This window comes from Sinocyclocheilus rhinocerous, unplaced genomic scaffold (genome assembly GCF_001515625.1).
Source record: "Sinocyclocheilus rhinocerous isolate Xijiao unplaced genomic scaffold, SAMN03320098_v1.1 scaffold991, whole genome shotgun sequence".
Lineage (NCBI taxonomy): Eukaryota > Metazoa > Chordata > Actinopteri > Cypriniformes > Cyprinidae > Sinocyclocheilus > Sinocyclocheilus rhinocerous.
Genome location: NW_015654505.1, coordinates 570,620 through 579,597, shown reverse-complemented (window position 1 = coordinate 579,597; position 8,978 = coordinate 570,620).

Here is an 8,978-nt window from a genome sequence, read left to right as displayed (position 1 = left end):
AGATATATATATATATATATATATATATATATATATATATATATATAATTCATACAATGGAACATGGATATAAGAAATTGTGGATTTAATTGAAAACTAAACAACCCAAAAACCAATAATAAATTTCGTACAAACAACACTCTAAAAAAAATGCTGGGTTAAATATAACCCAGCGCTGGGTTGAAAAGGGACAAACCCAGCTATTGGGTTGTTTTGACTCAAAACAACCCAACGCTGCTACACAACATCTCCCCTTTACTTAGAATTAAACATGCATTTTGGAAACTATCCAGAATACACTGTGAACATATTTAACCATCATATTCGACATGACATATCAAAGTATCCAGCATTCAACATTCCAATGCAGGTCATTTCCTTAACAACATCACTTAACAATAAAGTCTTTGAATTTCTCAGGCAGTTTGGTTTGTCTCTTTGGTCTCATTTGTGGAGCTACACCACCATCTAGTGGCACACTCTGGTTTGGCTGTTTGTCAGAAATCAATTGCTCACTTGATTTTCAACTGGATTATCTTTGTGTTCTCACTGAAGAATTTCTTCACAAATGTGGTATTCCTTTTATATTGTGTTCCCCCTGAGTCTTCAATGGTCACAGAATTTCCTTTTTTGGACACAACAGTGTATGGGACTGGGCTGAATGTGGTTGTTAGTTTGTCTGTGTTTTCCTGTCTCATCAGGACTTGGTCTCCTACTTCCAGCTGTGAATTCTTTGCACCGTGGCGGTGATCGGCGTAAAGCTTGTTTTTTCCTTTTTGCTCATGATCATGATCCCTTATCTCTTGGTCATTGCACGGCATGGTAAAATCGGGTAGTTTTCCCCTGATTTTCCGATTGAAAAGTAATTCCACAATTGTTAAAAGCGCTATATAAATAAAGGTGACTTGACTTGACTAATTGGCATCCGTGACATGACTTTACGTGCCTCTCTGCATCCTTATCCATGGAAGGCCACCACACTTTACTTCTGAGATTCTGTTTGGTTCCTACTATGCCCAAATGTCGTTCGTGAGCTAAGTTTAAAGCTCTCGATTGGAGTGGCTGTGGTAAGGGTACCCCTCAAGACTAACTGTCCAATCACACTTAACTCATTGGCAATGGGGGCGTACGACTTGCATTCACCGAAATCACCAGTCTGTATGGCCTGTCTAACTCTCCTTAGTTCGCCGTCTGCTGCTGATGCCTCCTCCACAGTTCTCGTTGTAGGCTAAGTGCCCTTGGAGTAGCATTCACAGCCACGAATCTTACGTATTCCTCAGCTTCGTGTTTGTGTGTCTGTTGTCCCTTTTTTCCACAGACGAGACGTGAAAGCGGGTCTGCTATGTTTTGCTCGCCGGGAATGTAAACAACACGAAAGTCGTACAGTTGTAATCTTAGCACCCACCTCTCGATGCGAGCGCATGTTTTTTTTTTTGGTGATCAAATTTTTATTTATTTTTTATACATACAACAAACAACATCACAACATCCATTTGCACCGTGGCGGTGATCGGCGTAAAGCTTGTTTTTTCCTTTTTGCTCATGATCATGATCCCTTATCTCTTGGTCATTGCACGGCATGGTAAAATCGGGTAGTTTTCCCCTGATTTTCCGATTGAAAAGTAATTCCACAGGGCTCTTCCCTGTAGTGTTCTGGTCGATGGCTCTGTATATTGCCACATACTTGCGGAGCTCCTTTCTCCAGTGTAAACCTTCTGCCTGGGCAATCCGTATGCGTTTTCAGTATGGATGCATTCTGCCTTTCCACCTCACCGTTAGCCTGTGCCCACCTTGGCGTGGTCTTCACATGCTGGATACCATTGGTCTCACAGAATTGTTGGAACTGAGTAAACATGAACTGTGGTCCACAATCTGATCTGAGAGTGCAGGGCAATCCATGACGGCTAAAAACCTCCTCCAAGCAATCAATGATTTTATCAGCTGTGGTAGACTTGAGTATTCCGTACTCATAATAGCGGCTGTAATAGTCAACTATCACCATTATGGATTCTCCAGTTGGCAGAGGACCTAATAAATAATTGGCTAGATCCTGCCAGGGAGTTTCGGGTAACTGTGTCATTCTCAGTGGCTCTGGTTTATCAGGTCTCATCACTAATTTATGTCTAAATTCAGGAAAGTCGTACAGTTGTAATCTTAGCACCCACCTCTCGATGCGAGCGCATGTTTTTTTTTTTGGTGATCAAATTTTTATTTATTTTTTATACATACAACAAACAACATCACAACATCCATTCATGACAAAACACAAAAACGGCCCCATCAATTCGTGCCGCTGTACATTAATGAGACATAAACTTGGCTTAACCATATAATCAGTTTGTAATAACGAGGATAAAACAAAGTTTACATGTGTCCATAGATTATTAACAGAATAGGACACTCCCCAAACATATGAAGAAAAGTACCTGCTGACGCAGTATTAAAGAAATGGCAGTTGTAATTTGGTTGTAGTTTCATTTTGAATCTTTTGCAAGGAGTTATTATGCATGCTCTATGAATAACTTTGAAATATATAAGACGATGAGGCAAGTTTTTAGAGGTTAAACTGAGGTTAGACCACACTTTCTCCCAAGTCGACAGATAAATTAAGGTCAGATAATTCCCGATTCCAAACAGATTTGACAGAAAAAGGCATTGTAATGCAATCAACAATTCCACCACACACCAAGGAAACAGATGGTCGATCAGAAGATGGCGCAATCCAATCCCGCACAGAATGAGATCTCCTTAAAGTAACTCTATATGCCAAACCACCCGAGTGCGCAATCCTTTTCAAAATCAAATGAAATAAATAAAGATATTAATGTCTGCTGTATAAAATAAAAGTAGCACAAAAAAAGGAACGACAAACAACTTTGAACAAGAACCAAAACAGACCGCACATTACAGAGAATACAGGTGCATCTCAATAAATTAGAATGTCGTGGAAAAGTTCATTTATTTCAGTAATTCAACTCAAATTGTGAAACTCGTGTATTAAATAAATTCAATGCACACAGACTGAAGTAGTTTAAGTCTTTGGTTCTTTTAATTGTGATGAATTTGTTGAGATAGTGAGTTGGTGGGTTTTTGTTAAATGTGAGCCAAAATCATCACAATTAAAAGAACCAAAGACTTAAACTACTTCAGTCTGTGTGCATTGAATTTATTTAATACACGAGTTTCACAATTTGAGTTGAATTACTGAAATAAATGAACTTTTCCACGACATTCTAATTTATTGAGATGCACCTGTATAGGTCTGCCTAAAAATAAAAAACAGAAAAATGTTTGGATACGTGACCGATCCACTCCAACGCAAAACATGTCCCCAAAAAGCCCACAGTGTCAAGAACTAGTAATCAAACCTTCTCTCCATTAGCTCCAAGAAAAGATTTCAAAGCTTAACAGTCACTAGATGAGTTTGCAGGATAGAAGATCACAGCAGAAACTTAAGTGCCCATGTCCACCTTGTTATTCTCCTCTGCTGGGCAGTTAAGATGCCTTCTTCTGTGGCAGTGAGCTGATAAAATCCTCTGCTTTCTGAGAAGAGTCGAACATCATCTGCTCACCGTTGCGCCGTTGCCCAATTATCGCCGGACAGATGAGAAACGGCTGCAGACCCAGTGCTGTCATCTTCCTAAGGACTGGGTTGAGGTTCCTTCTCCTGGCAGACGTGGCTGGACTGAAGTCAGCAAAAAACAGCAGCGTGACATTATCCTGCGTATATTTCACCGGGTATGCGAGCGCATGCTTGTCTTTGCTCAGGACCAAACTCGAATGGTGTATCTTTCTTTGTCATTCTCCTTAGCGGTTCGGTGACAGATGCAAATTGTGGGATGAACTGGCTACTATATCCCACCAATCCCAAGAAACTTCGTACTTCCGATGCATAATCTGGTTCTCTAGCATTGATCACAGCCCGAACCCTTTCAGCCGTTGGGCCAATTACTTTTTCTGAGAGCTGCATTCCCATGAACACCAACTTATTCATGTTATATTGACACTTTTCCCCATTGAGTGTTAGACCGCAATTCACGAGCCTCTGTAAGACTGCATGTAGTCTTTGGTCATGTGACTCTTGCGTTGGGGCATGTATGATAATATTATCTGATATATTCTCCACTCCCTCGATTCCAGCGAGGGCTGAAGCAACTTCATGCTGATACTGCTCGCTGGCCGACGATACTCCGAAGATCAGCCTCTTGTATCGATATGTACCGTTGTGTACCGCAAACGTGGTGATACCTCTGGACTGTGGAGTAAGTTCTAGTTGGTGGTAAACCCACTTGAGGTCAAGCTTACTGAAAACTGAGGAGCCATTCATGCTTGAAGGAGCTAGTCTACAGTTGGAATTGGATATTAGCCCTGGGTTATCGCTTTATTTGCCTACTTCATATCCAAACATAGTCTAATATCATTGTCAGGCTTTGGAACGATCACCACCGGGTTTACCCATGGGGTGGCAGCAGTGACTGGTTCAATGATGTCCGGCTCTAGAAGCTGCTGAATTTTCCGTTCTACTGCTTCTCTCAAATAGAAAGGAATTCGGCGTATCGGTTGAGCTACTGTAGTCACAGTGTCATCAATGTGTAAGCCAATCTGTTTGGTGTTGAGCTTTCCAACTCCTCTAAACAGAAATGGGTACTGTTCCCGAATTCAGCTTGCCACATCACTGATTGTAGCTATGTTGACCCCAATTTTCAGTGCTCCTAGTTTAGTGGCTGTCTCTTTACCCACTAGTGACTCTCCTTTTCCCTTGATTACCACGAATTCAGCCTGGGTTCTCCGTTTTCCGCATTTGATCTCATACGTGAAAGCTCCTTTTATGGGCAGGGGTTCTTTAGAGGCATATGCATATATATTTTTTTCAGATTTGTATGAGTGACACACAATTCTTTTGCTTTTTAGTGTCTCCCATGTCCCTTCGTCTATAATATTGCTTGTGGCCCCGGAATCAATCAACATGTCTAAGTCAACTCCACCAACAGCAAATGTGTATCTGTTTGGGTCACAGTCTTTCACCATGAATGCGTATTGATCATCATTAGTTCTGTTAGTTTCTCCACCGATATATTTAGCTGTCTGTTTAATCGCATTTTTGGTTTTACACATTTTGGCAAAGTGGTTAGCACCTCCGCACTTTCTGCATTCTTGACCCCTTGCCGGACAGATTGGGTCTTTGGCAAAATGACCCTGTCATCCGCATCTGTAACACTCTTTCTCTTTTCTTTCTCCTGCTTGTCTTGGGATTGTTTTTTTATATTTTCCTCTTTTTTTTCCACATGATGTACTATTTCTTTTCCATTTTCTGGCTGACTGATATGCATCGCAGACATTTGTAACTCCACACATTCACATTGCATGGCAATTTCAAATGTATGCTTTAGTGTTAGTTCAGTTCCTTCCTCTAATAATTTTCTCTTGATGTAATCCGAACTACACTTGCTTAAAATGGCATCACGCAGCTGGTTATCTCTGTCGACACTGAAATCACAGTCTTTAGCAGCTTGTCTGAGTCGTGTGACAAATTGTTGTACAGTCTCACCTTGTTTTTGTGTGATTTGGTAGAAGGACTCTCTTGCCAACGCGGCATTGACTCGGGGAACAAAGTAAGTTGTAATCTGTTGCGGTCCCGGTGTCTTCCAGCATTGAGAATATATCCCGCACATCCGTGCCCGCGTGATGAAGTAGCAGTGTCCTTCTCCATTGTTTGGCGGCGTCACTTGCATTTTGTCCCAACAGCAACCCTTTTCCGTCCGTGAACAATTCAAATGCCGACAGCCATCTCGTTCATCGTGGACTCAGAGTTGCAGGTTCACTGTAGCAGTCGAATTTCGGCACTGTTGCGGTAGGGTCCATCTTTCGAGTTTAAACTTACTCATGATCAGATTTAACTTTCTTACAATCTACTAACTGTCCTCGTCGCCATTGTTGTGTCTTTGCTTATACTAGCTAAAGACGCTGAATTAAATCAGACACGAGACAGCACGTTCGTAAACTCCACTCTTCCTTTTACTCCCTGCTCACTGTGCGTAATGACGTCACACGCATTGCACTTGATACACGACACGCGGTAGCAAAAAAAAAAACACACAAAGCAGCGCAGCACCTGACTTTGAATGTGCAGCACTCATGTTTATTTTATGAAATCATAGCCTTTTGAAGTTTAATCATCACATTAAGCCATATCGCAATTCTGGTCTTTCCATCCCCAAATTTAAAGGGATCCCTGGGTATTAAGACTTGTATGGCTTAATATAACGTAAATGATGTCTCTTCCTGAAATATGTAGTAGAAGACCCATTAAAGATTTATGTTATTTTAAAAATCACATCGTTTTATACATATTTTGCACTATGGGGGGTGCCATTATTCTGATGACGTAAAATGGTTGCACTCGGTGAGCTACTGCCGCTACCTGTTGCTAATTTTACCACAACCCAACTCGGAATAGACAACTCGGAAAATAAAATACTGTTATGATGACCACAGCTACTGAAAGAGCTTACAGGTGGAGATGGATAAGCATAGGCTTAAACCGAATGCTGTACCATCGATTTTTCCCCACATGGAGTCTAAATGCCCCGGATCTTGAGGAAAATCTGCGCTGAGAAACTCCTCTAGCGGCCACGTGTCATGATTAGCGTCGGCATGTTTACAGGATGACATAGCATTTCTCAGCCGTTTGTAAGCTCTTTCAGTAGCTGTAGTCTACTAAAAGACTCAAAGGCATCAGGACTAAAGTGGAGTGAAAAAAGAAGTGGGTCTTTAGGAAGTTTTATTCGTCCACAGGCATCTTCCCATTCTTTTCTCCTCTTCTTGTGAAGTCTTGCATTGCTTCTCTTGTTGCCCTTCGACTGAAAATTACAACCAAAAGTCACACAATGTGATATCGTATCAGTACTTTATTTTCTGAGTTGTGTATTCTGAGTTGTGTTGCGGTAAAAAGCCAAAGACTATAGAAATAAGCGCCAGTAGCTCACCGAGTGCAACCATTTGACGTCATCGACGCAGAATGTACTGTGCACATAAAATAATGGCGCCCCCCATAGTCCAAAAACCATGTCGATTTTTTAAAATAACATACATCTTTCATGGGGTTTCTACTATATATTTAAATAAGAGACACAATTTACATTATATTAAGCTATACATGTCTTAATACCCGGGAATCCCTTTAAGACATCTTGAAATCATAATTAAGACTTTCTTGTACAATTTAAGACTTTTTAAGGCCTTAAATTTGATCAAACTAAATTTAAGACTTTTTTAGACTTTTTAAGACCCCGAGGAAACCCTGTGAATGATCATTTAATGACTCGCACTTTGGTGTACACTACCTCCTCATAAAAGGCAGTGTGTGTTTGTTATATTAATCAGAGAAAAAATTTACCCAGACTACCAGAACCCTTCAAACCAGGGGTCACCAGATACGGTCCTGGAGGGCCGGTGTCCTGCAGAGTTTAGCTCCAACCCTAATTAAACACACCTGAACCAGCTAATCAAGCTCATACTAGGTATACTTGAAACTTCCAGGCAGGTGTGTTGAGGCAAGTTGGAGCTAAACTCTGCAGGACACCGGCCCTCCAGGATCGAGTTTGGTGGCCCATGCATTAGACGCTTTTAACAGTAAATAAAGCACATAAACAGTATCTGAGATTATCATTGCCATACTTGGTGTTGCTATTCCAGCGGCGGCATCGCGGAGAAATAGAAACAGTTTCTAAAATAGAATCGTCGCGGCTAGTTGGGACAAGATCTCCAATTAACATGGAAAAGATACCTTTTATCACACGTCGCGTGTAATTAGGACATGGTGTAAGACTAAAGCCCCGTTTCCACTGGAAGAATTTTCCCCAGGAACTAGGGACTTTGGGCCGGTACTCGGTGTGTTTTCACCGCAGGAACCAGGATCTAAATAAAGTTCAGAGTAAAAATTTGCCCCTCAGAAAGTCCCTGCTCACGATGTAGTACTTTTTCAAAGGCCTGGAACTTTCGGGGGCGGGACTTGGGCGCTGAACATGCTGATTGGTTGAGTTCACGTAGCATTGTATTTCAACCACCATATTCGCATAATTTTTTTTAAATATTACTGTTATTGTGTCATGAAATGTAGCCTTCCTCTGCCTCAGTGTCCCTGATCTCAGTGGATCCAGTTTATGTAGTCATTAATCATTTAGAAGACGCTTTTGCCCAAAGCAACTTACAAATGAGGACAATAGAAGCAATTTTTTTTCATTTTTATTGTTAGAATAACTGTAGCTTTCTAATGCATGTGTTGCACTGAAAATTCACAAATATTGACAAAATCGCTTGTGTGAAAATTAATATAAAACATGAGAAAATTATATTGTAAAATACAAATATTAAAAATATTAGTAAAATATGAAACAAATTATGTCAGTTGATAAATGAAGAGCTAGTGACACTCAACACTTCTCATCTGTGATCTGTTTTCAGCAGAGAAATTAGCTCTTCTAGTGTTTATGGGGGTTTAATATCTCCATGCAGCAGACAGATATGATCCTGATATCATATTGTACATGTCAGTCGCTATGAAGGACTGTATTCCAGTCGTCTGGTCCTCGTAGGCTGAATGGAAGCCGCTTCTGTCGTCGCCATTTTGCCCTTCGGTTTTTAAACCACACCTACAACAAACAAAGTCGCTATTTATATTGACTTTCAGCATTAAAGTCAGGGTTTGCAGCTGTTGTTGTATGGAAAAGAGTATCTTTAAATATAAATAAATAGCAGCACATCATGGAAGCCAGAATAAAAAAAAAAACATTAAAAAAAAAGAATTGCAAGATATACACTGAGAATTCTGACTTTACATTTTGCAATTCTTACTTCACATTTCTGACTTTGCAATTCTGACATTTTATATCACAATTCTGACTTTATGTCTTGCAATTCTGACTTTATGTCTCACAATTCTGACTTTATGTCTCACAATTTTTACTTTGTGTCTCGCA